Genomic DNA, 26,982 nt, shown 5'->3' with positions numbered 1-26,982 from the left:
ACCAGCTTTCGAGGAGGAGAAGAAATGTGGCATCCAAAGTCTTGCTCTTCCCTCTTCTTCAAAGCTGTGCATACAAAGTAAGGAACAACCTTGGAGCTCCTTCATGAGCTGCTGGAGCTTGGCTGTCTGCTTGTGCAGCTCTGTCAGTTCTGCCACAGCCCTGAAGCAAATGTCCATGAAAGAACTTCACTGGTCTTCTTTGGTCTCGTCTTTTCAGCTCCCACAGGGGAGGAAGTTTTATGGTGTCATGATCCCCAATAGCAGCTCAAAAGTGAGCCCTGCTCTTCCCCAAAGAGCTGAGATTTGCTGCCTTCCTCTTAGATCTGGTCTGAGAAAGAGAGGTTCGTCCCAGCCATGCCTGCTTCCCACTCCTGGCTGGGGGAGAAGGCTGTAGCTCTCTAGCTGCAGAAGTGACCGACAGAAGCTATTAAAAGGTGTCTCGTGGCTTCTGGACAGCTGGTGAAAGCCTGACAGCTTGGCAGCCCCCCTGGCACTGGGTAGCTTGCACAAACTGAGAAGTTAATTAGTAGTCAACAAAGCTACTGATAGCTCACAGAGAGGATCAGCATTCACAGTTGATTTTCTCAGCTTTGGGGCTCTTTAGTGGGCTAAGAGCAAAAAGCAAGTCGGTTATTAGGCACCAGGGAAAGAGCAGACAGGACCTGACCATGCACAGGCTGAGAAGGGCCTTACTCAAGACACTGGCATTTCAGGTAGAGACAAGTTTAAAAGTCTGGTTGCTCAATGCAGCCAGTGATGTCACATGCAGCATCACAACTGTGGAAGGCATTGCAGAAATCTGGATTCCAGGTTGCATCATCACTGAATGAATCAGGCAGAGAAAGCGGCCGCTGCCTCTGGAAACGCTGTGTTTACACCAAGCTCTCTGGTATCCAAGCAAACAGCAGTGACAGGAAAGGAAATACAGAAAAAACCTAATAACTTCTGGGTGCTATTTCTGGGTCTGCCACCAGCTTGCTCCGTGACCTTGAACGGGACCTTCCCCTTCTCCCTGCTTCAATTTTCCCACTCCTAAAAAAGCCACAACACCCCCCAGGTAAGGTGTTTTTTGAGCACTGGTCTCAGGAGCTGTCAAAGTCTGAATGCATTTGAGAAAGACAAGTAGTAATATCACAAGCCTTGAGGGTTGATAAAAACTCCAGTTGTCACTGTCTCATTCATAAGCCACGTTGCCTTCATGTAAATAGCCTTGCCTTTGTTAATCTCTCCTGCCTAAACCAGCTCCAAAACGCTGGGAAAACACAGATAAGCGCAGCACTTCAAAATATTTGCCACATTTAAATTTGCAGCAAGAGGGGGGAGAAAAGGAAGGGACAGCAGAGGAATATCAGCTTTCTCCTTGCCTTGGGGTGCTGAGGAGGGAAAGCAGCAGCCTCTGCACAGGTCCCTAAGCTCCCCAGGAGAGCTTGGGAAAGGAGGGGGCTGCTGCAAGGACCCCCAGCAGTGAGAAGGGTGTCCCTGAGCCTCTGCTGTCCAGGAGAGCAGGAGGAACTGCAAGTATTTTTACACAGAATGTTTTAATCTAAACAATCAGCTCCTGAACACTCAAACACTCCACCAAAACAAAGCAAAGGTTTCAGAGCTAAATGCTGAGACCTCAAACATCTAATAACTGCTGCTGCTCAGAGCCAGAGCAGGGAGTCTGCCCACGGGGAGAAGTTGCTTCATGTTTCTTCGGTGCTCTGGTCCTCACTCTGTGGGACACACAAGCACACAGGTAGCTGAGCACCAGCAGCCATCCCTGACAGCTTCCAGATGTCAAATCAAGGGTGGAACTGGCAGAGTCTGACTCTTGTGTGGGGTATTTAAGTCCTGTCTTCACAGATATTTCTTTTATGAAGGTGAAAATGTAAAAGATATTGGCTACACTGTACCAGCACTCAGTGAACACCTTCTGCTCATCCAGAACAATCACACTAAGTGTTGCATTCAAAACACTAAACCCATTCCTGCTCCAGCAGATCATTTGCTCACCTGAAGATAAAACAAACCATCAACGATTTCATTTGCTTTTCCAAGCTCACTTGGCCATTTTTTGACCTTATTTCAACTTCCTCAGCTTCAGGATACAGCTCTGAACTGTTAATAGAAATCCCTGATACTTGGTGTTTTACTGGAAACATAGGAAGGTGGTAGTTTACTTTCATAAATAATGAGTTGTTTCTCATCCCTAACAGTGAGCTGCTGGGATCCAAACCCAGACCCAAGGCTTTGCCTTCTTGCTTTCCTTTTTTTTTGGTGCATTTTTTGCATACTTTGAAGGGAAGGTTTACACAGAAAGAGCTATTTGGTTTCCAAAGCTTCCATTCAGGTTTAGCTGGCTTGGAGCTTAGATAAATAGGAAAACCAGAACAGCAATAACCCAATTCAGAAGAAACACAAATGTTCTTTCACTATCTCATTTGATATCAGCTTCAAGTGTTGTTTCTCCCAACTACAGAGAAAGTATGGTGTGTGCATTGAATAGCTTCACTGCTGAGCATCTTCAGCACGCTCCAAAGTGACTGAAATAATGAAATAAATGCAGGGAGCAGCAGGTTTTGACTTTCTCTTCTGGCAGATGCACTTCATCCATCAGCTTTAGGCACCACATTCTATGCCACGTTTATTTTACTAAAGAAAAACCCCCTTAAACATTTTCCATTTCATCCACTGGCTTCGTCTCTCAATCCTTTGCCCTGACAGGTGTTGGCTGTGTTTTAACCAGAGCACACCAGGGAAGGGCTTTGTTCTTGGGAAGAAGTAGCTATTTATTTGATGTGAATGAAGAAAGGATCAAGTGAATCATACCACCTTAGAGCAGAACAAAGGCAAACACTCATCTCAGCCCCCCCGTGCTTTCTGCCTCCATGTGCCTCCTTTACCTCCAAGAAACATCAAGTGTTCCCTTGGAATTCCCATCAGCAAGTAGTCCTTTGTCCCATTGTCCATAAAGCTCAGAAGCCAGAGAAGCACATGAGCAGGCACTTGAAGATGGCCAACACGAGCTCTGAAATGAGACCAAGGGCCAAGTATGACCCCCACCTTTGCACCTTCTTTGGAAAAACCAAGCTCCCAACACAGCTGTTAGCAGTGGGTGCAAATCTGGCTGTTTAGCACCTGAATGTAATCCTTGGCCAAAATGTTGTACAATTAGCAGGTGGGTTGGACTAGATGATCTCTAAAGGTCCTTTCCAACCCCTACCATTCTGTGATTCTATGAGACTAGCTTCATTTAGGAGAGTTACAGTATTTCCTCAGTTTGGAACTACTCTAAAAGCCCTGGAAGAAGAGGTTGCTATTCTGGCTTTCAGAGGGGGCCAGGAAACAGCTTAAGACTGGACAGGGTTCATCAAAACCCTGACCACAGCACCAAAACTCCTCATCCCATTCCAAGGCCATCCCATAATGCCTGCAGCCACATTACACCAAGCCACCCTACAGAGCTTGGGCTGCTGCAAGATGCAACATGTCCTCGGGTACCATTCACATGGAGCAGCACACTCACATTTCACAACCAACCCCTCCTCAACCAGCATCTCCTTCCAGCAGATGGGGAGAACTTTGGGCCATCTCTGTACTCTGAGCACTGTGGACATACCCTCATCCCCATTGTAGCCAAAAGTGAGCTCTTCCAGACTAAAATAAGGTGGCACTTGAGCCAGATCATCTAAAGTGTGTCCTCAAGCACGTGGTGTAACCTTTAGCCCTTTACTACCCAGTGGTAAGTAGAGGGATGGGAAGGTGGAAGAACAAATACAACAAGGAACTAGCTAATGAGCTGATTCTGGAGAGCTTGCTTATTATATTGCTTCAAAATGTTATAAACAGAGAAGGCACCAGAGCCTTCCACTGATTAGGTTAAATTAATTTAGACCAGAAGCAAATGCTGTTTGTCTAAGAGCTCTAGTTACCTGGAAACACAGATAAACCCAAAATATGCTTTTCAAGGACAGCAGGCAGTGTAGCTGAAACCTTGTCCTCATGGAAAAAGACAAATTTGGAAATGGCTTTTATTAGCAATAGTTAATAATACACCAAAATACAAATATACACTCAGTCTTTAATTAGACCTCATGGAACCAAGTCAAGTAATAGACACCCACCCAGTCCCACACGTAATTGTTGTGTAACAGCAGTTCACTGATCTTTGCTGTTTCTTTAAAAGTAACTTTTCAGCCAGGCAGAAGAGAGCAAGGAATGTATCCATGCTGGCCCTGTGATCTGGAGTTTCCTTAAGAGCCAGCTGAGGCTCCATAGTAGAAGCTGTGAAGGTTTAATGTTGCTGGCAGCAGCCTGTGGTGCTCAGACCTGAACATGGGCAAAGAAACGTTGAAACCTCCCTCTAGTAGAAAAATCTGTCCTGTTTTCTTTCTAGGTTAATGATACAAACACTCTCCAAGTGTCAAAAGCCAGGACTGGATTCCTTCAGACCTGCACACGTCCCTTCTGGCACTCAGAAATGCAGGGGCCAGCATCCAGCCTGTTAGTGCTGTGCTGCATTTCACCCTCAGTCTCCCACAGGCTCACCTGCACCAGTCCCAGCTCTTTGCTTTTAAGACAAATTCCAACAGCTTCCAGATTTTTTAGCCAAGCACAACCCTGGCAGCAAGTGCTTGAAACTCCTTGTTTCTTCCCTATGAACTAGTTTGTACTTGACTTGAAAAGTTTTGCTACAATGATGGCAAAATGAACTACCTAAGGGAAAACTTGTTGCTGTTTACTGAGCAGTGAGCAAGCTTTCACATCTGGAAGGATGAGAGTCACACACTACCTTGTGCTCCATGTCCAGGCCTTTCAGATACTGGCTACAACACATGCACTGGTGGTATCTGGTGAAAGCAAGCACAAGTTCTGGGCTCAACCTAATAATTTCCCCCTATTTTTAATAGGTGCACTGTAAGGTCTTCCCAGGGCTGTGATTCAATGGTGTGCCAGGCAAAAACTGGCACAAAAGCATTTTAAAGGTTCCTTTCTAGGACAAACCTGTGTGTTCCTCAGCCTTCACTTTTTACTTGTTCAGACTAGATAATCCTTCAATGGACTTAAGGCTAGCCAGCCTTTTGACAGTGTTAGGTGGGACCTTGCTGCACCATTTCATGTAGATGTGGGGCAGTTGATTCCACCATGCCTGTGCTGTGAAGAGCAAATGCAGGAGTAACCACTGCCAAGACAGTCTGGTATATCAGTATTTATTTATACAGCACCATTCACAAGCTCTGTGGTACTCAGAAAAGTTAAGCAGAACAAGCCACAAACATAAACTGTGGCTGCTCAGAGATGATTTTAGAGCATCAGCTGTCAGTGTTCTGGAGGTCACTACCATGGGGTGGACTGAAACGTGGTATAAATAAGTGGTCATGAATGTTAGTGTTGCTGTGGGCTTGTATTGGGGAGTTTGAGAAGCCAGAAAGGAGACTTGGGGCAAGGAGAAAAATAAGAAGTGGTCGGTATTCCCTCTGCAAGGCAGGTAGCAGCTGGGTGGGTATGAGGATAAGGGCTTGTCTGCTTTTTCCTGACACTAAAGGCAAGTTTCTTTGTCTCTCAAACACCTCCATGAGCTCTGACCACACTGCCTGCACATGAGCTCTCCCAGGCTGTGCTAACTCTCACACTCCCAAGGAACATCACCCTGACCTGCTATGGGTGTTACTGGGAAGGAACCACCACAGAGGTCTGGGCTCTGCTCCTGCACTCCACATCGCCCTTACTGCGATGGTGCCACACCAAAACAGCCTCATGGGGATGTGCAAACCTCTCTCACAAGAGTCTGACATTTGCTTGTCGATGATTCTGCTTCTACATGTGCAGTAAAACTGCCTCAAGTTCAAAATCTAGGCTGCCTGAGTGCATTTGCAAGCCAAAGGCTGGCAAGGGGGGGCAGGTCCCAAAACCAGCCTTGTAGTTGGTATTCAGCTGTTCCATTGCAGTTTCCAGTGCATGTTTCAGCAAGTAATGGGACAGAAGCAACTGCTTTCCAGACCAGTGCACAGCTACCAGCAAAGAGGGAGGAATGAGATGGGTTTTTTCCCTTCCTGTGGAAATGTAAGGTTCATGCAGCTATTGGTGAGTGGCACTGCAGAGTCCAGGGCTAAACAAGGCCCCAGACAGAAAACACAAACTATCTAGAGACATGCAATTCTTCCTGGGAAGGCAAAGAAACTAGAAAGCTGCTTCAGATGCCCCAGAAATGCAGTTTGGGGATATGTATGTGTATATTCTGCACTTGGAGAAAGGCACTGCTGTGGTTTTGGTAGGGTAACAACAGCACAGGCTGTATGCTACATGAAGGGGAGAAATGAAAGGGTTGCAACAACAGTACACTGCTCTAATAGTTCCTGCTCTTCCAAAGATAGGGAATAGACTGTTACCAAACTAGAATTCACCAAGTTATACCTTTTACCCAAGCAATAAATTCCTGTGGGCAGTATTTTTGGCCTGGAGATAAGAGTGGGTGGCTTTCTGCCATTCAGCCCACTAAACTGTCTGCCTGTAGTCTGGCTGGAGAGGGAGGTCAGCTAACACCCAGAAACCACTTCATTTTATCCATCCCCTAAGTGGGCAAGGCAAAGCTGCAGTTTTGAAGCTCATCCTGGGATGAGGATCACGCTTGGAGTCTATCGAGCAGAGCGGGAAGATTTCGAATCACAAACTAACAGCGAGGGGGGGAGTTGTCATTAGTCCTAATTCTGAGAGAACTCTGAGGTGTTTTGGCGTCGGAGGAACGAGCTCAAAGCCATCGGCAGCCGGAGGAAGAGGCCGATGCTCGGGGAGGCTCCGGGACCCGCGCTGTTTGGGGAGCAACAGCGGTTGCCAGGGACAACGCGGTCCCCTCCCGTGTTCAGGGCGCGTTGCCGGGCAACGCCGGGAGCGCTTCCCAAACCAAACATCCCCATCCCCGCCGCGAACGCACACTAAATATGTCAGCGGGTATTTTCAGAAGCCCGGGAGGACTGACAAATAATTTATTTGCTATAGTAACTGCCGGGGCCGGGGGGGGAGGCGGGATGAGGATTGCGGGGTTTGCTCTTTGTTTGGGGTTTATTCGATGTTTCAGCCTGGATCTCTGCAGATGCCCAGGAAAGGAACAATTTTGTGGTTAAAAAAAACACACCCCTTATTAAGGAGTTCACCTCTTTGGCACAACGTAGTTCTTACTCATTGTGCAGAGCTCTATGTGCCTCCCTCAGAGCCCGGGGAAGCAGCAGCCCTGAACGAGCCCTCTTTCAGCTGCTCTCCCCACCCCCTCCCCCCTCCACTTGTAGGTTCCTCGAAGTTTCCCAGCAGAATTTAAATCCTCTAAAACCAGGATTTATTTTATTTAAACCAGATTTGCCTTTCTTGCTGGTATCCCTGAGTCCAGGGAATGGTAATCTGGCTGGGAAAGAAGAATTTGAGAGAGTGGTTGCAGGTTTTGAGGAGGAGAAAGTCACTAGAAAAGATTCAGTGGTTCTGTTCTAGGGACATGGGAGACTGATCTAAATGCCCTACTTTGCTTTTTAAAATATATATTAAAACTGGAGACAACTAATCATAAGCAACATCTTATTACCACAGGATTTTAAGGGACAACTTGTTCTCTGTGGAAATAAAGAATTGAGATGGGCTTTTGCTGGGCTGGTGGAAACATTGTCCTGGCTGCAGGGCTGTGATCTGAACCATAAAAGTTCTGCTGTGCTTGCTAATCATCATTAAGGCCACTTGCTGCTGTCACAGGTTCCCAGATTCAATAGGAGCAGTTTGGGCAGAATTTGTCCCTCCAGCTTTTAAATGGAAGCATCACATCAGTTCACCTTCAGGGTGATCAATGAGAAAGCCTCTCACTGAAAGCTGCTGATTTCCAGGTGTGGATGGAGGGGCTTTCAGTGCCTCTGAAGCTTCTCTGACATTTAAAAGGAAGCAGAAATCACTGATCCACTGGATGAAAACTAAAAAGTCAGAGTGCTGGGCACTTCTCAAATAAGGGCTTTCAAAAATTCTGTTCTTTAGGGGTTATTTTTGTTTTCAAACCATTGCTGACCTCAGCCCCCAAGCTGCTCCTTGGCCTTCTAGCATCTGATTGCATTTCTGTCCTTCGCAGGGGGACTCGTGTGCCTCTTGCATGAGAGCAGCAGATCCAGGAATGTTTTGCAGGAGGTAGATGAATCTTTTTCTTGTGCTGTTCAGAACAGCAAATCATTCAATGCAGCCAAGAGTTCAGCTTGGCAACTTGCAACTGACAACTGGAAATTAGGAAATGGCATAACTTGAGGAATCTGCCCAGACAAGTGATAAAATCCACAGCACTTGCAGCTATTTGAGGTGACCTGGTAGCATTTGTACCCATCATGCAAACAGGTAAACTCAAACCAAGCTCCTGTACTTACAGTATCCTTACCCATTCTACCCATTGCCTTATGGTAGACTTGAAATGTCCAAGCTGTGTGAAATAAGGTGAAAAGATGCTTTAACATGGCAACATTTGGCCAAGTAAAGGACTTTTAGGAGATAACTCTTTTAGGAGGAACATCTCTGCCATGACAGCAGAAGCAGCGTAGATCAACATGACCAACCTCCTGATAACTCTGATCTCCTCAAACACCAGCCTGCAAACAAGCAAGCCAAAACTCCTAAAACTTTTTGTCTAGAGCCCCTTGGTCCTTCCACCACAGTTACTGGAGTGATATCTTTGCTAGCATTGACCCATCAACTCATTTCAGAGCTCTCTGAAAGAGACACTATTCTTATTCCTCATTAAGATGGGCAAATTAAAGATTCTTCATATTTCTTATTCCTTTCTAAGTGCTCTCACACCTGCTTTAATGTGCTAAAAAGTTACTGCTGGGATGAGGAAAACACTTTGAGAGCTGACACCTCTCATCTCAAGTGAGGATACTAGTGGGGGATTTTAGAGTTTCTGTTGCTGGAGTCCTGTTACTCCCACAGAGCTAAGCCTGACAAGAAAAAGGTTTCCAGTGTTCCAACTCTTACTGAAAAAGTAAAAAGAAGAACCCAGTTTCAGAAAGTCACTATTTAAACAATCAGCCTTCCTTATTTTTACCTCCTAGTGGTTTTTAATCCAACTTTACACCTTGGGGAATGTCTGGCCTCATGGAGGAGGGAGCAGTTTATTTACAATCATATGGCAGCTCAGCCTCCTTTCCCACCCTCTTCCCTCCCCAAAGTATCTTTCTACTTTTGCTTTCCAGAAAATGAAATGTACATCCACTTCTCACAAGAAAGACAGCAATGTTAGAAACGTTAAGTGTGACTGCAGGAGCTATTTCCAGTCTGTACAGCATTTACTGTGGTATACTGAAGAGGCAGTGAAATGCTAATGATCTCCAGACTGCTAGAGATATCGTCCTAAATAGAAGGAAAAAGTCACTGTGAGAGGGTTTTTTTGCCCATTCCATCTCCAGAAACCCTACAAAACTTTAACACCTTCCTTTGGCTAAAGCTCTCCAAGTTACACTTGAAAAAACTGTAAAAGGGAAAACAGATGGGGGTGAGGGAGTGGATAGAGATGATCTGACAGAGCTAAAATATCCATTAGTGGTAAATTCCACCATCTCCTTCCCCCTTTCATAAAAGAAATGGACTGCATGGGTCAGATTCCACCCACAAACCAAGAAACCAGTTCCAGCCACATTCCCTCAGCCAGCCCTTTTTATTCTCCTGCTTGTCTAACTGGCTGCTAGGCAACCCCAGCAGCATTGCTGCTCATATGCATTATTAACTATTATTTCCTTCCTGCCTCTCTTGCTACAAAAAGGCAGCAACCTCAATCCATAGCAGACCTTTCTTTCCCCAAAAGTGAATGCTGGCTAAACTAACGTGGAAACACAGTTAAAGCCATATGAAGGTTGAAGAGACTCAGTTAAGCTATAGGATGCTCTTGATGCAGGGATTATGGGAAGTATAGGGTTTCCAACATCCAGCATTAGCCACTTACCCCACCTACCCTCATTAGGAGCTGAAGAACTCATTTTTTTCATGTACCAGGAGATCTAGTCACTTTGAGTGAACCTCTGGAGTTAACTGCTTCTGCACTGCCTATGGAAGGGGTTTAAATCCTGATTGAAGTTTTATCCTGATTTAAGTCAAGCAATGCAAACATCCCCACTGCTCCTGCTGCCTCCAGCCCTTCCACAGTGGTAAGTCTCCTGTGAAAACAAAGCCTTGGTTTGGGCGAGTCACAAAGTTGTAAAGCAAGTGATACAGCAGAAAAGATGCTGTTGCTCTGCCCAAGGGCAAGGCTTCCTGCTCCCAGTGAACCAGTTCTGCAAATACCATCTCCATCTTTGCCACAGGCAATTCTTCCAGAAATTTCAGCACACATTTGGCCTGAAGAAACAAAAAAAAATCAAAACTGGGAGAGGACAAATTAAGTAGCAACTGTCAGTGTTTAGAAATGGCCAGGATGCTTCAGCTCAGGAAGGAAACTCAGCAACATTTTCAGCTCCCCTCGATGGCCTGGTCCCCAGCTTGGGTGACACTCATGTACCCAAAGCAGTTACCAGAATAATAGAGGAGGAAGGTGCTGCTTAGGACCTCAGGACCACAAAACTCTCCTTTGCAGGAAGACTCCAAAGGCAGAAGGAAGGGGCTGCAGCCTGCTGCCCTGGGAGGATGGGCTGCTGACAGGCAGAGTGCAGCACTCCTCCAGCCCAGTGACATTTTTGAGTAATTACAAAACCTTAAGATCCATTCTAATGTTAATTTGCTGGCTAGTTGTTGTGGAGAACTGTAATTAGATGTTGTGCAGCTACCATGCAGACTGGAAGGAATGCTAAGAATGCCTCCACTTGCAAACTGAGCAACAGCAGAAGATGGTGAGCTGAAGCAGAGAGAAGCATCCACACAGAGCCTGGGAAGGAGTCCAGATCCAAAGTAGGACTTGGTACCAGAAGGTCCTGGTATGAGATCCCTTCTTCAGATGCAGAAGGACTCCACTGCAGTCAAAACACAAGCTGCCAAGCAATGGCAATGTTGAGCCAAGCCTCTATCTAGCAAGCAATGAGAAGGTCAGGTATGCTTTGCTTTACACCTTTACACACTCTTTCCCTACAGTAGCATTGGCTCAGGGACCAGAAGGGTACTTCTCTTTGCAGGTAGCCAGGAAACACCACTGCACTGCTAACTTTCAAAGCAGAACGATTTGTTCTCTAAAAAAACCTCTCTGTGGCTCCTTTATTCACAGAGCAGATACTCAGTGGGGATAGAGGGAAGAGCCTCTTCAGTGAAGCCAGATGGAACTCCAAATCCAGACAGTTTAGTCAGAGAGCTAAGGGGAGGATGTCAAAACATGCTTTCCATTAACGTAAGAGCAGAAAACACAACTGGTTTCAAATACTATATACAAACAATTACTGTTCTGCTAACAGAACTTTTGCCAATACAAGTGATTTTTTAACCATAGTTAGTTTAAACCAGCAGCCAGAGCATTGTAAGTCAGCAATATGGTATCTTATTCTTAAATGTTTGCCTGGGATGCTGTGTGACATCAGACTTCAGTCAAAATAAACTTCAGCAAATTCTCTGTTAAAATGATCCCATCTGCCTGTTTCAAAGGGGGGAAACAGAGTAGATTTTGTTAATCCTGAACTTCCAGTTCAATCTTCCAGAACAGAAGGGTCAATTTCTATTCTTCTTTAGCATGTTGTAAACTGAAAGTGACTGGGTTGGGTTCAGTGCTCTCATACACATTCCAGGCATTAATAGCAGGGCTTAAAAATCAAGTAAGACAATTTTCTCAGCAGAGAAGTTCTGCTCTGTGCAGATGGAGGGAAAAGAGGAAAAACATCATCATCATCTTCTCTGCATCTGCACTTACGTAGCTCAGGCAAAAGGCACTCCAGTAGAAATAATGCACATTGTTCAGCTGAGCAGTCATGGCAGGGTTTTTATCTTTCCTCTACAATCACTATAAGCCAAAGAAGTCAATCAGCTCACCCTCCCACACCAACACCGAGCTACAGAGGGATCCTTCAAAGATACTATTCAAGAAAGGCACTCAGAGGAGTACTGCAAGCAATTGATACGAAGTTCACAAGAGATTTTGGTGTCACTGGGAAAGAGACAGCTACAGCAGTGATACTAGAAGCCATTTAAAAAGGGGAAAGAAACACGGGTTTGATATGCTGTTTGCAGCCTCGTTCTCCAGTTTTGCCTGTGTGTGCACAGGTGTCCAAGGGAGAACATCAGTTGTGCTTCTGCAGTGGGAAAATGCTCACTGTTGCTATAGACTCAAAAAATGGCATGAGGACAGAGGTTAGTTCACCTTCCAAAATAGCTTAGAAGCACAGGCTACTTTTGATTTGAGGGGAAAGCATACTTCCAGGGAACAGGCTGCAGCTCAACCCTTAACCTTCTGTTGCAAGAAAATTAGTAAAGTTCTTATAGATAGGAAAAAAAGGCATAAAAACTCCTGCAGAGAGGCCACAAGCTGTCAGCTCTTACCAACTTTCAATTTGCTATTAGCCCACGATGGCTAAAAGGCAAGAGGTGCAGAGCAGACATTCATCCATAAGCAATTTACTTTTCTCCAGTGGAAATGCAGCATCATGTTGTGGCTCATCATGTCATTCAATCCTCATATGTGAAGAAAGCAGTTAGAAATCAGGAGATGCATTCAAAATGTTCACCAGGACACATTTTGTTGTCCAACATCATCACATAAATTCAACCAAGTAGCTGGCCAAAATGAAAGCTGCCACAGAAATTCCTTAATGATAGACTAATAAGAGACTCATCCCCAAAGTATTTCTTCAGGGAACATGAATAAGAATTGCAAGGTATGATGTATTCATTTAGTTATTTGGTAGCATTTAAGGAAAAAAAGCTTGAGTTCTAAGGACATGAAGTTAGAGTACAGATGGAAAAATGCAGCCCACAACACAAATTGTCTCTTGAAACGTGCAAAGAGAAGGAGTGTCACTGAAACTATTCAGTATTCCTCAGAAGGTACCACAAACAGAGTAACATGGAACAGAGTTTATGAACAAGCCTACCCATCCCAGCTTGCTGGCTCCTGGAAAAAAGGCAGGTACTGAATATTTTGCCTTCTGGAAAAATGGAAATGAAAGCATGGAACAAGCAAAGTAAGGTTTCATAAACAGAAGTACCAATAAATGCAGATTCTGGGTCAGAAAAAGATCAGATTTGCTAGACCAGGGACCAGCTTAGGCCTCAGAGCACAGTCCCAGGGGAGGGTCTAAGGAAACATCAACAAGGAAGGGCTCCAGTGGCAAAGAGATGCATTAGAAATGTGGAATAAGTATCCTTCAGCATGGCATGCTTTTGGAACTACACTGTCATCATTTCTATATACCTGTATACACACACATGTGTGCATACATGTGTATATATATTTAAAATGTCCTTGTATGTCCACATACACAGATCCAGCCCCAGGGCCTGCATAAACACACAGAGAGATTTTTATTGATAGACACACCCTGATATATTTTGATAGTAAAATGTCTCCTTGCAGTCCCCATGGAGGGAGTGATGAGCAGTGCTTCTTACAAATGAGAGACCAAGACAGAGCTTGCATGGTACCTGTGCAGCAAAAGACAAAGCCTACTTCCCTCCAGGGCAACAGTAAGGGGACTTACACCTTCCTGAGCATTACAATAAGGCAGATGATGTTTTTAGGAGTGATTGCATCTGTGAAAAAGATGCAGAAAAGTACCCAGCCCACAGTTTGTATTTAAGAGAGGCTCCCCAGCTCGGCTGTAACCCACCATGACAACAGATCCAGTGGAATAAACAAAGACATTGCTGGGCCCATACTGTGTGGATGCTCTGTCCTCACATACTGACTTCCAAAAATCCCCTCTACAAAGTAGGTGTTTGGAGTTTGTTCCATAGGCACCGAGGCGGTCACTCACACCTCACACAGCTCCTCCCTGAAGGCACAGCAAGGCCTTTGCTCTCAGTGCAGTTGAACTCTGAAAGGGTTATGGATCTTCTACAGCCTACAGATCCTTTACTTGGATCCTAGTAACTTGAACCCCAGATCCTTTACTTAGCCCTAGTAACAAAGGGCTGTGGCTACAGCCCTTCCCTACAGTCCCGAGATGACGCAGCAGCAGCTGATGAGGCATGGCCCTGGAATGTTTTGGATAGGGAAGGCAGAGGAGGTTTCTGTGACAGATAAAACATGCTGCCAGCACAAAAGAATTCATTCTCATCTTGGTCATAGGATAATCTTCGCTCTGCCTCTTCCATGAAACCACTGTGAGCACTTTGGGGCAGAGACCAGCCCCTCACTGAACTGCTGTACTGCACCCAGCTAATGGATTGTCAGGGTAGGTTGAGGCTTCCTGGCACTGTAACAGCTCAAACATCCACGGGCTTCAACCAGTGTTAGATAACAAGTCTAACAGAAGCTGTTGCTACTTGGTACCTCTGAACTGACTGGAAATGTCAGCAGCCAGGTAAACCTCCAGGAACACACAGCTTATTAAGTGTTACACAACTTTTTATCTAAAAGTGAGTTGGGAGTTTTGGTGCTTTTGTTTCTTAGTGGGTTTTTTTTTCTTTTAATATGATCAGAAGAGGAAGATTTTTGCATTCTTTGACATGAAATCACACGTACACACATCAGGATGATTTGTTTTAACAAGTCAGATGAACTGAGGAACATAAGGAAATTTCAACTTCTCTAGTCCTTCTGTTTTAGCTGGGTGAAATGCAAACATGCTTCAGAAAATCATGACCCAAAACTGAAGGTGAGGTTGTTTTTTTTCCCTTTACCTGCTAACTGGAAACAGTTTGTGTTCTGATGTGCCCTGAAATAATTGCCCCCATACCTCCTGTGCTATAGCTAGTGACCTGTAGGAAAGGATTCCTTTTTGATCAGTGTATTAAGGGGTAAATGGCTTGCACTGAAGTGTTTTGCTGTGTATTTCTGTACTTCGGGCATAATGCTACTTAGAAACAGACTAAGGTGAGGAAGCCAGCACGTCCTTAGACAACAAGGTGGATTTGTGAATGTCTGAAGACAGGAATTCCTAACTGCCAGTCAAAATAAGAGAAAACACCAAGTCTCAAAGCATAGATCACAGAAAAAAACCCCTTGCATATGTTTCAGCTATCTGAAATCCCTCATGACTGAGCTGCAGGCGCTGACACGGGGGAGGTGAGGAGCTGCTCTCTGCAGCACCCACGGCAAGCCCTGGCAGGCGGCTCTGGGCAGCGCCTGGCTGGGGCTGGCGGCCGTCCAGACCATCACTGCACCGGCATTTGTTTTGAGGGAGGGAGGGAAAGAGGGGGGAAACTTAGTTTAAATATAACTCATCAGCCTCCAGGAGAAACTTGGGCTGAGAAGTCGGGTGGGAAGATAACGCCTGTTGAATCAGCAGTGCCCCCCCGCCCCGTGCTGCGTCTCCGCACGCCACAGGACGCTTTTAGCTCGAGAGCACTAAAACTGAACGAGGGAAATCTGTTAGAATCCGTTAAAACAGCAATATTTACAGGTCTGCATTAAACAAAAACATGTTGTGATTAAATGTAGCAGCTGTCAGTGCTCTGAGGTGTTACAAGCGTGAGACTATTTAAAGACAATGACTGGCGCCGTCTACTTACTGCGACCCAGCTAGGAAAAGCTACAGTTATTAACTGCTGACTGAGGCTTTACATCTAGAGCAGCCCTGAAGAAGCTGTCACAGAGAGGGGAACCAGTACAGAGGTGACATTTAGTGGCAATGAAAATGCTCTCGACTGCAGAATTGACCTCAGCAGACAGCCAGGACACACACCAGTGGCACTGGCTGCTCGTGTCTTCAGCAATTATGGCCTTACTTTACTCTTTTAGATGTACACCTGCAAAAACATACCAAAAGGGGATTTTAATGTACCTTCACATACATAACACACACTTTAACTGTGACTCCATCCAGGACACACTCAGTCTGACACCTTGAGATGGGTCACCCCATCCCTCCCTGTCACCCTGCTGCAGGGGACTCTGCAGAACCCGTGGTGCCAGGTTTCCTGATGAAGATGAACCTTCACTTATATACCAAATCTACAAATGTCTATGCCAAATCTACAAAATGCTCTTTGAAAGAGCAGATCTGACCCTAATTTGCTGCACTGAGCCGTGGCTGCACCTCTTACACCCTCTCTCCATTTGCTGTCGGATTTCATGCTGGCTGGGACCTTTCCATAGCAAACAGAGCTGGTATGAGGGACTCCAGGACAGGTATTAGGAGAGAATGAGATGCAAATGGAACAGCAGGGAAATGCAAAGCAGGGATTGTCTGTGGGGGGTCCCATATGAAGTCTGAATGACCTGGCTCCCACATTCCTCTGTGGCAGCAGATGCCCTTATCAGCACCAGGATTGCATTGGGATCATTCCCATGTTGCAGAAAGCAAGTGAGGACACAGAAATTCCAGTTGTCAACCTCTTGCTTGCTTTTGCGTGGGTTTTCACCCCTTACAGCCAAGATCCTGCAGACACCTGAGAACCCAGATGCTGTATTTCCAAACCTCATTAGTATGGGGACAGCTTAAAACCAAACAGGACATGCCCACGTTTGTGTACACCGAAAGGCACATGCAAAACACCTCACAGAACTAAACTGCATTTCAGGTCCCTTGGGACAGGCCTATTGAAAGGTAAAGAACCAGTTGGATGTGTTGTTTTCTTTTCAAAGTGCTCTAAGACTTTAAAAATGAAAGCAATGAGTGTCAGTGGTGGAGCTGCCACATCCCAGGCTCCACATCAGATAGCCAACAAGTGAGGTTTTCCTCGCTCAACTTCACCCACTTACAAGCCCAACTTTGCTCATCGTAACCTCCCTCAACTGAAAAAGGTACCTTCAGAGGCTGACTGAACCCGTCCTAAAAGGTAACCACGAGAGACCTTCCAATGACAGCCCTCCACTCAACATCTGATTCTAAACCACAACCTGATATACGACTGAATTCATCTTCAGCTGAAACAAACCCACACCAAAAAGTCAAACAGCAGAGGCAAAGAAGGAATCCCTGTCTTTGGGATACAGATATTGAGAGGCTGATTTTTCTTTAAAGACAGCAATTATTCTCAAATGATTTGTATCTGAGAGAGCTGAAAAGTTTGGGCAGAAGCAGATGAAAAATGCCTTGAGTACCAAATGAATCTGGAGCTCAGTTTAAGGTTGTGCCAAGTGCAAAAACATAAAGTAGATTTAATGGAATGATTATTTATTCCACTCTGCTCTTTAATTAGTAAAACTTGCTTCTTTCAATAGCAACCCCTCCCCCAAAAAAGCCCCAAACTTTAGAGAAGTATCTAAGCAAAAAGAATGGAAAGACTTAATCAGACTGCTGGAACTCACGCTTGAAACAGGCACATAGACAAAATCCTGCTTTAACAGATGAGTCTCGTTTCACAGCATACTTTATTCAAAACAAACGGGAGAAAGCAAGGCAAGAATAGCTGGCAGATGCTTAAAAATAGGTCTTACTGCATTTTTCGCTCGTTTCTGAGCCCGGCGTGAAAGCAAGCGCTGGGATTTCAGAGCTCTGGCAAACTAATGGGACGAGGTGGAGTTGAAATCAACCCCTCATCCCAGTAAGAGGAAAATCCCGGAGGGAAAAAAACCGGAGACAACACAACAACGTAGGCAAGCTTCCGAACGAGAAGGCACTGGGGCTGCCTGGGCTGAGTCCCCTCCGCCCAGCTCCCACCCGGCTCTTCGCAAGCTCCCACCACCCCGGGAGAGGCGCCGGAGCCCGGCGCGGTCTGTAGCAGCCGCGGTTTGTTCCCGAACGCTTGTTCCGAAGCAAACCTGACGCTCAGAGAAAGGAGTGAAAGGGAAACAAAACCCCAAACCGACCCGGGGAGAAGTTGGTTCCGGCGGGGAGGATGCTGCCCCCTCCCCGCCGCCGCCCCCGCCACGCCGCAGCTTGGATCCGCGTTCCCCGGGCAGGGCCGGCCGCGCTCCGGGCGGTGTCCGCGGCCAGCGGCATCAGAGGCGGAGGCGGGGACGGAGGGATCGTGTTGTGTCCCCCGCTCCCAACTTCCCGGGGGCGGCGCGGGGAGCTCCCTGAGCCCCGGGCAGCACCGAGGGGCGGCCGAGCACGGGGGAACGCGCTTGTGGCCGGGCCGGCGGGACCGGAGCGGGGGGAGGGGGGGTGGTTCCCGTGTCCGCTGCCGCCTCCCGCCTCACCAACTCCCGCAGAGGCCGCCAAGAGCCTCGGGCCGGCTCCCCCCCCGTCCCAAATCCACCCCGCCGCGGTCCCCCTCAGCGGGTGGGACCCCCGCGGCCGGACCCGCCGGCGGGGCGCCGCGCCCCCGCTCACCTGCCCTCCCCGCCGGGCGCCGCGGGCTGCGCTGGGCTCCGGCCGCCGGGGCCGCGCGTTGCTCCCGTTGGCAAGTAACAGTCTCCAGGGCTACGGTCACTATGGCGCCTGGCGCCGGGTCTCGAGGCAACTGTTGCTACCCGCTCCCCGCACGTCACCGCCCGGCCCCGCCCGCGCCGCCTCAGGGCGGGGGAAGGGGCGTGGCCAGCGCAGCGCCGCCTGCGATTGGCTCCGCGGCTGCCTGTCACTCGGGGAGGGGGCGGGGCGAAGAGGGGGCGGACCAATGGCGGCGGGGAGGAGGCGGGGCGGAGAGTTGGCGGGCGCTTTGGCGCCTCAGCGCGGGGCGCGGCGGGACCGAGAGGGGCTGAGGCGGGAGGGGCGGCGGCGTGAGGCGGCGCCGGGGCAGGCCGCAGCTCCCGCACCCCGATAAAGCGCCTTTTCCCCCGCAGCTACCAACGAAGCAACAGTTCCCGTGCGCTCCCGAGCAGCCGCGTACACGGCCGGGCGGGCTCGGGGCTCAGCTGCCGCTGGTTTCTCCTCAGGACGTCGTTCCCATCGCCACGGGCCGTGCAGTCGCCAGGGGAAGGGGCTCCCGGCCCCGTGAGGGTGTGACCTGAGGCACCAGCAGCGCTGGGGGAGGCGATTTCAGCACGTTTCAGGTGAAGGTTCCTTGGAATCCCCTCCCTGAGTGACCAGGAGAAACTCCTGCTGTGTCCAGAAGGGGATTTGTAGCCTTAGGTACTATTTGCGGCCTGGGCATGACGGCCTGGGCTGGCCAGCAAAGCTCTGGTGGGTGCCCTGAGTGTATCCAGACTAAAATATCCATCAGGATGGCTTTTATTCCTTGATTTTGGGGGAAAACAGGCTTTTTGTAGGGAGCATCACAAATTCTGCCCCTGCAAGGTGTAGGATCCTCCTCTAGGTACAGATTCCTAGTATAACAAATCAGTCTGTACAAACCCTTCCTTGGGAATGAACATTAACTAGTTGTGAGAAGTCCAGCCCACGCTGAGCCACCTCGTCCTGGTCTTTTTGCAAAGAAAGGCCAAATCTTCTTGTTTTCTGATGTTTTGTGTCTGTCCCTGAGAAAGAGACAGCAAAGGAATCACTGTCACTGCTGTTTGTGTCATTTTCCTCTTTTTTACCTTGTTTTTTTTAATAGGTGACAAATTTCAACACATTTGAAAGTTCAGATGGTTCCATTGGACAGATTCTGAGAGGTTTCTCTTTGCAACTAAAGGACCTTGATAGGATGATGATGATGAGCCTGGGCATGGCTTTGTGGTTAAGGTTAAAGACAGATTTGCTCCTAAAGAAGAAATTATGAATGGAGGGATAGCTTTAAAAACAAGCAGGGATTTGTCCTTCTTGCTTTTAGTTCCATCTCCCACCAACATACATTGACCTCACTGATCCTGAGCTGGCCACACAGAGCCTACTCAGTCCTATACCCTGGGTATTCCTCTGAAGTTTGAAGTGACTGGTAGATATGAGGTGGCTAAGACACTTGCTTTAAGCACAGGAGAGAAAGGTGCTGTTTATTCTCATTCTGGCAGTAAGGACTGCATAATAAAACCCAACACAGTCTCCAGGTCAGCCTCAGCTCTCCTCTGTGGTTTCTGAAGGCAGGTGCTGCCAAGGAGAGCAGCGTTTTTAACAAAGCTTCTTATAAATGCTTCTGTTTCTGGAGGGTTTTGTTGTTGTGAGGCTTTTTTTCCTCTAGTTAAACCCAGCAGAATCACTATGGATGCTTTGCAATTGCTTTGAAAAATCCCCACCAGACACCTCAAGGATCATCTTATTGACACACAAGAAAAAGCTTTTATGGTGTGCTTTTTTCTGTAACGTTTTCTGAAAAGTATGTCCCAGCCTAAGCCAAGGAAGTGTGTGGAATCTGTACCCATGGAGACTCCAATAACACAGCCAGCTCCAAGCACCGCAGCGTTAGTAGTTCTGCTTACCTCACACGTCAGGAAAGGAGCTGCTGGAAAAGGGAGAGATGGGGAGAAAGTAACTGAGAGAGGCAAGAGGAATTGGAGAGGCTGGATTTGCTGATCTCTCCTCAGGTTTGGGGTTCATGTACTTGCTTTCAACAGCTTACTGCGAGAGTTTTACTGCAACGATTCACAGAACTGTGTCTGAGCAGTAAGGATACCCCAGGTGAGAATCTGAGAAGCTCCAAAGAAAAACAAGTCACTCTCTGAATGGATCACAGACCCTTCAGCCAAAGATATGTTTAAGAGCTCAACCTTTAGGTGACAATGTGACTTCAACAGTAAAATAGAAAACAGAGATGGAATAAGTTTTGAGAAGCCTTTTAGAAGCCTTTTAATGCACACAAACACCCACCTTTGCCATGGGAAATGGAGACCAGGTTAAAATCTTTTCCTTAACAACTCCTGATGTGTTTGAGGATTGTTCTTGTTTCTTCCCTCAATATCTCGTTTTCTAAATTAAACAAGCCCCTGCTTTGATGTGGGGTTTTTTCCTGTAAAAAAACCTCTCAGCCCATGGAGCACCAGACTGGGTCTGGAGGAATAAGCCTTGTTTAAGCAAGCTGCCAGTCAAGAGAGAGAAGCAGCTAAGGCTGCTTGCAAAGCAGCACATTTGCTGCAGCTGTAACAGACACCCACAGGAGGGCACGTTCCTCAAAGCAAACTGGAATTCAGCTAAAAGCTCCCTGGAACTTTCCTACCTGAAAGCTTTCTGTGTCAGGTTCTCCTCTGTCCAGGCTGTATTTTACTGAGTGATCCCAGTTCATCTGGTGCAAAACACAGGGAGCCTGAACATAGGCTGTGTCCACTCTACCACAGTATAAATGCCATCACCCCATGCAAGCTAAGGACATTGTCTAAACAGGTTCTGGCTTTGCAGCCAGGTAGTTAAGGAGAAGCACTTGAAATCAGAGGGGATCTCCATGCCAGCTACTCCTGAGGAAACTTCTTCAGCAGGCCTGAAGCAAACAGAGGTCGTGGCTTTCCCTGTGTGGAGCTGCTGCATCCCTCAAGCCCTGCAGGTACCAGTAAAGCTGGGTGAGAGCCTGTTCCAATCACAGCCCCAGGAGTGTTGTCTGCTGCATCACACACCTCTGAATTTGCTGCTGGTCAGATAACAACCCTATTCAGTGCTCTGGCTGGGCTTAAGAGGATAAATTTGTTGAGTGTGGTTGTGCCAAGATGATGCTGGAATCTCCCACTGGCATCACAGCACACATCCTCCCCTGCCCATGCAGCAGGAAAACGACATCTGGGCTGTCACTGCTCCAGTGTTACAGATGCTCTCTGCTGCCCTGACAGCATATCACAGCTGCTTGCCTTCCAGCCTTACCCAGCCTGAAAGTGAACAAGTGAGTACTGGAGATGGGAGAAAGAAGAAAGAGCATTCATCCCTTCCCTTGCCCTTTCTTCTGTCTCCCTCGAGTGGCAGCAAGTATCACAACAGTCTCCAGCAAAGGCTTCCCAGCTGGTTTGAGGTCGTGGACTTTGAAGAGTTTCTTCCTCTCAACCTTGTGTCTTCTTCCTAACAAGCTTTTAGCACGGATGGACACTCAAATGCTCTCTTCCCCCCACCCTGGAAGTTTCCTTGCAGCAGAATTAAAGGCCTGGGCAGTTACCCAGACTGTTATCTGTTTAGTTTGGCTGTAGCTGGCTGGAAATTCTGCAAAAATCACTGGAGTAGAGTCATGGAAAAACCAGTATATATGGGTTTCTATGTACCACACCCTGCAGGGAGCTGCAGCCTTCTCAGCTTGCAAGAGCTACAGGAGGATGTGTCCACAACTTGGACCTAAGCAAAGAGCCATATCCGTGTGACTAAATCAACAGAGCTTGTGTCAACACAACTGTTGTGTGGAGGCAACATCTGTGCACTTTAACTCTCAATGGCTGAAGAGCCCTGGCACAAGGTTTCAGTGGAAGTTCTGCACAATGCAGAACTGCTTTTCTAGGGCAGTGAGTTTAAATGAGTCTCTCCCTGTTTGCCAGATAGCTACAGGCACTAAGAATGACAGGGAGGGACACAGCAACCAGCAGCTGGTTCAGGGCTATTCAGTCACTGAGAGTTAAATTACAGGTAAACTATTTGAGCTGCTGTGGCAGGATAGAGCAGAGCAAAGGGCTGCCCAGGGTGTAACTCACGCTGGCCAGGTAAGCAGGCACAGAATTAGTCTGGAAACCAGACCATGGGAGGACAACCACTTCCTATCTGCCTGCCTTGGGGATGTCTCCAACGTTTCAGGTCACTTCTTCCATCCCAAATGGAGACAAAAAGTTGAAGTCTTATGGAAGTTTGGAGCCTGAAAGGTTCAGCTTGTTCACTGGGCATTTCAAAGCTCTGTAACTTTGCTGCTACAGCAAGTTTATGTTTAAAAAACACAGAAAAATAACATTAAGGAGCCCTGTGGATTATTAACCTTCCAGAGTGAACTGCAGGTCTTGCACTGCACTCCAACCACAGGCAACCAGCATCAGCTTCTCTGCTTGTACTGTCTCAGTACACAGAATGGTATCTGACCTCTGTGCAGTCAAGTGATAGAGCCTGTTTGTGTGTTGCTATCTCTAAGTTTGGTTACACATTCATCTCCTTTCCCAGTTACAACACAGTTTAATCAGGGAGGACAGACAGGACAGAGCTTGGCTCTGCTTTGGGCTAGATCTGCCTGGTAAACAATGTGACACCGATGCAACAAAGTCCCTTGGCCTGGGGCTGGGGAAGCCAGCTGCCCATCCTCATCCTGCAGCAGGCAGACAAAAGATGTACCTGTCCTGTTTATTGAAGGTCCAGAGACACAGCTGGTTGGGGTTTGTTTCCTGAGCTGCTGGAAACAACTCCCCTCTTCCACCTGTACCTTCTGTCTGCATCTTATTTCAGAGCAAATGGCTTTCCATCAAATTCTTCTTCAAAAGCACAATCACCCGTGGGCATGAATCACACTGCAATCTGGTGTTAGCTCTTGATGCTCAGGGGATACAGGCCAGACCTCCCAAGAGAGGTGACATCTACAACAGAGGTGATATCTAGCATCAAACTAAGTTATTAAATGGACTAGCTATCCTGACTCTTCACTGCCTTTGTCCATGCACGTGGCACACGCTGCACTTTGCATGGTGTCAAGCAACAGACAGCCTTTGCCTTTAGTGTCTTGTTCAAAACCCACCAGTGTGCAGCTTTTACTGAATATAAAAAGAAAATGAGAAGGTGTCTGTGCCCCTGCCAGGCAGGACAAACACCTTCTGCATCAGTTTTATTTAGGAGAACGAAACTGCAGAAGAGTCAGATCATTATAGCCAGAGCCAGACAAAGGTCACTTCTCAGCTTGCCTGCTCTGGTGATGACTCCTTGGCTCTCCTGAAGCTATGTTTATTTGTTTATTACCCAGCTGAGAGCTAGATATGAATCCAGAACTTCACTGGCTGTGGGATTTTAGTGTGTGTGTGTGTGTTTTGGGGGCTTTGATTTGCTGCTTTCTTTCCCCAGTTCCTGTGGCTCCCTTCACACCACCAGAAGGGTTTGCAAGTCCTTGGTGGGAAAGTTTAAGTTTAAAAATGACTATGCTATAAACAGATTCTTCTGTCTCCTCCCTTCCTCTTGTCCACGTGCTAACCAGCACATCTCAGTGCATTCACCCCCTTGCTGAGCTTTGTGTGGAAACTGCTGAAACACTGCGTGGCCCTGCCCCTACCCCCTTATCTTCCAAGTCAATGTCCTGAGGTGCAGCCACATCTTGGGCTGAGCCACTCAGTGAGATCTGTGAGCATTAGTGGAGGAATTCTAGCTCAGAATAGCTTACAGACCCAATGCCAGGGCTGGATGGGAAGAGTGATAGAAAAGAGAAGGTGTGTTTTACTGTCTCAGGTCATTTAGGTGGGCAGACATGACTTGTGCCATACAGGGAATGATTAAGCTGAAGAACAGACACATTTCCACTCTCTCTGTGTCCACAGCTGAATGAAGAGAGGATTTGACTTGCAAAGGGAATTTCTCCTGTTCAGTCAGAAAGGAGCAGTGATGTTCTGTAGGTCACAGGAAAGCTGTGGCCAAGCTGAAGGAGGCAGCTCTCAGCAGCAGCCAGCCTGTGCCTCAGCCACAATCTAACCCTCCTCAGGAAGAACTGTGCTGTCTGTACAGCACTTTTCAACCACAGCTGGGTGACTTGATATATACAAGCCTAAAGTACCATGGCCTCAATCTGCATTATCCCAGACCTTGGCAAGGCCCTTATCCTGCCACTCTTGTCTTGTGAAGGACACCTCTGTGCTTGATGATATCTTATTCCACCTCACTCTGCTGCTGCAGCAGAGCTCAAGGCAGGATGGAAACAGGAAAGCATCATCGAGTCACACCATTAACTCAGCACTGCCATGTCCACCCCTAAACCATGTCCCTCAGTACACACCTCCATGGCTGTTGTATATCTCCAGGAGTGTGTCTATAGGAAAAAAGTGACTCATAATGGAGTCTACAAGGAAAAGCATCTCCAGAGGGGGAGGTTTCCTTCCCATTTCTTGAATGCTCTGCATTGGCCTTGTGGAAGCTTGGTCCACAGGCAGATTCTGTAAGCAAGGACTTTCCCCAGCTCTCACACCTGGTGACCTGCAGCTGTGACACATCTTCAGACCTGTGTCCAACCACAACCAGCACTTCATCTGAGTAATTGACAATTTATGTCATGTGGATAACCTGTATTACCATGCTGATGTGGGCTGGCTGACCAGTTACACAGTGCATTTCAACTGTTAGGTCTGCTGTACAGAGCCAAACACTTAAGCACTATCCTTCCTTATCTGCTCCTGTGCTGTAAAATACACAGCTTTGCTTTGGATGTTGATCTTGGCAGGAAGCACAGTGCAGGGCATGGCTGCTTCTGCAGAGCTGTGTCAATTGGCATCAGATGAGAAACTGGCTTTTATTCCCTTTGAAGTCCCAGAGACTGAAAATATCTAGGCACATAGTAGATAGGGTTTTTTCCACTTGCCTCTCTCCTCCCTGTAGCAAACAAACACAGGACTAAGACATGGTCTTAATGCTTCCCCCCACCCCTTTTCACTCTTCCCACGTGACAATGTCTGGAACTCCTGCTGCTTGCAATTCTCACAGCATAAATACTCAAAGTCATCAATCACAAGGCAGGTGACTGGAACAACTGATACCTGCAAAGACTGGAAAGTGTTTCCTGGTGCTGACAGCCACTGTTAGAATCCACTCCAGGTGCTTCTGCACCACGTTAATGCTTCCTGGAGCTGCCTGGGCCACCCTGCTCTTGGTGCCTCAGTGGGAACCCTGGGACTTCACTGGAGTTAATTGCCAGTAAATACAAAGCCAGCAAAGGTGATGCTTGACAAAGGGTGCAGTCCCTCCAGTGCATTTGCTAGTTTAAGCTTAACTACTCCATGGTTATTGACAAAGGGCTGAGCTGTGCTATCATCAGTCAATAATAACAGCTCTTGTCCTTATGCCAAGCTATAAGCTGATCCCCTGAAGGCTGTGAGACAACCCCCCTCCTTCCCATGGCAGAGCTGCCTGGGGACCACCTGCACTTACCTTTGCTCTTTGCACATCCTTCACCAGTGATGTTGTCCTCTGATTCCAGAACCTACAGGAGTCTTGTAAACATCTCAGCATCTACTTTTGCAGTGATGCAACCTCAGTTGGATAGAGAAGGTCACTGGGAGCACGAAAAGCAACTTGTCCAAAGCAATTTGTTGGCTCAGGGCACAGCCAAAAATAGAATTTGTTATTCCTGCCACTTGAGCTGACCTTTGGGTTCTGCCACTGGATCTTTATTGATTGGCTGACAATTACATGTGCTTGTAAGCAGAGCAGGTACCAGCTACCAGCCAAACAAAGTGGGTTAGCTGTCTGCTAAGTCCATCTCCCCAGCTTTCTGGATGCTGCTCATATCCTTGCTCTTCAGAATCAGCACTTTTGTCATCTGAGTTGAAACAGAGCCCTGCAAGAGGTGGCAAACAGTCAGCAAAGCAAGAACTCCTGGTGCCTGGACCTGCAGAGAGCCCCGTGCAGGGGTCACCATCTCACTGTGCTGTGGCTGCTTTGCAGCTGCAATATCCTCAGTGCTCATCTGTCCCCTGGGCCTGCTGCTGCTCCAGCTGCAGCTCCAACCATCTGGCAGCAGGTTCCCTCATCACATATTCCTTAGGTTTGCTCATCCACTAAATGTACCCTCCCACCCTGGCTGAGTGGGGAATAGCTGAGAGGTGGGGGGAGGGAGAAAAAGGGGGGAGGAGGGGAGGAAAAAACACAACGTTTACGAAATGTTGCAGCAGCAAAATAGCAGCAAGAATTCATCTGATGGATGCAGCTGCTCTGCTAACAGGATAAACAAGGATCTGGCTTTCCTGCAACTCTTACCAGCCAGAAAAACACATGAGAACAGTGAGATGATGTACCTGACCAGAGCCTTTAAAAACAGGAATTAAAACCCATGGCACTGGACTTCAGCTTAAATAAGCAAAGCCAGGGAGGGCAGGAGATGGTGGAGACGGCACCAGAGCACAGGTTCTGCCCCGAGCGCACCGTGGCTGCTCCACGCCCGTGTCCCCAACGCTGCGGGGCACGGCTCTGGCTCCGTTCCGTCACTTGGACGGGAAAACAGCTGCGCGGGGCTGCTTTTTTTGCGCTTAGAGGACGAGCCTCCAGCCTCGCTGCAGCATCTCATCCGCGGGCAGCCGCCGCAGCCATCTTC

General features: G+C 47.6%; 1 protein-coding gene across 1 annotated transcript in view; it reads right to left on the bottom strand.

Moving 5' to 3' along the window:
* Window positions 1–18,354, bottom strand: part of RFX2 (regulatory factor X2) — a 41,757-nt gene extending 23,403 nt beyond the window's left edge. The window contains exon 1 of the mRNA XM_062015233.1: window positions 18,282–18,354. The gene's annotated coding sequence lies outside the window, so the exon portion shown is untranslated. The remainder of the gene's footprint in view (window positions 1–18,281) is intronic.
* Window positions 18,355–26,982: the final 8,628 nt, after the last annotated feature.

This window comes from Colius striatus, chromosome 25 (genome assembly GCF_028858725.1).
Source record: "Colius striatus isolate bColStr4 chromosome 25, bColStr4.1.hap1, whole genome shotgun sequence".
Classification (NCBI taxonomy): Eukaryota; Metazoa; Chordata; class Aves; order Coliiformes; family Coliidae; genus Colius; species Colius striatus.
Note: the sequence above shows the minus strand (reverse complement) of the source record. Positions and strands in the feature narration are given on the sequence as shown.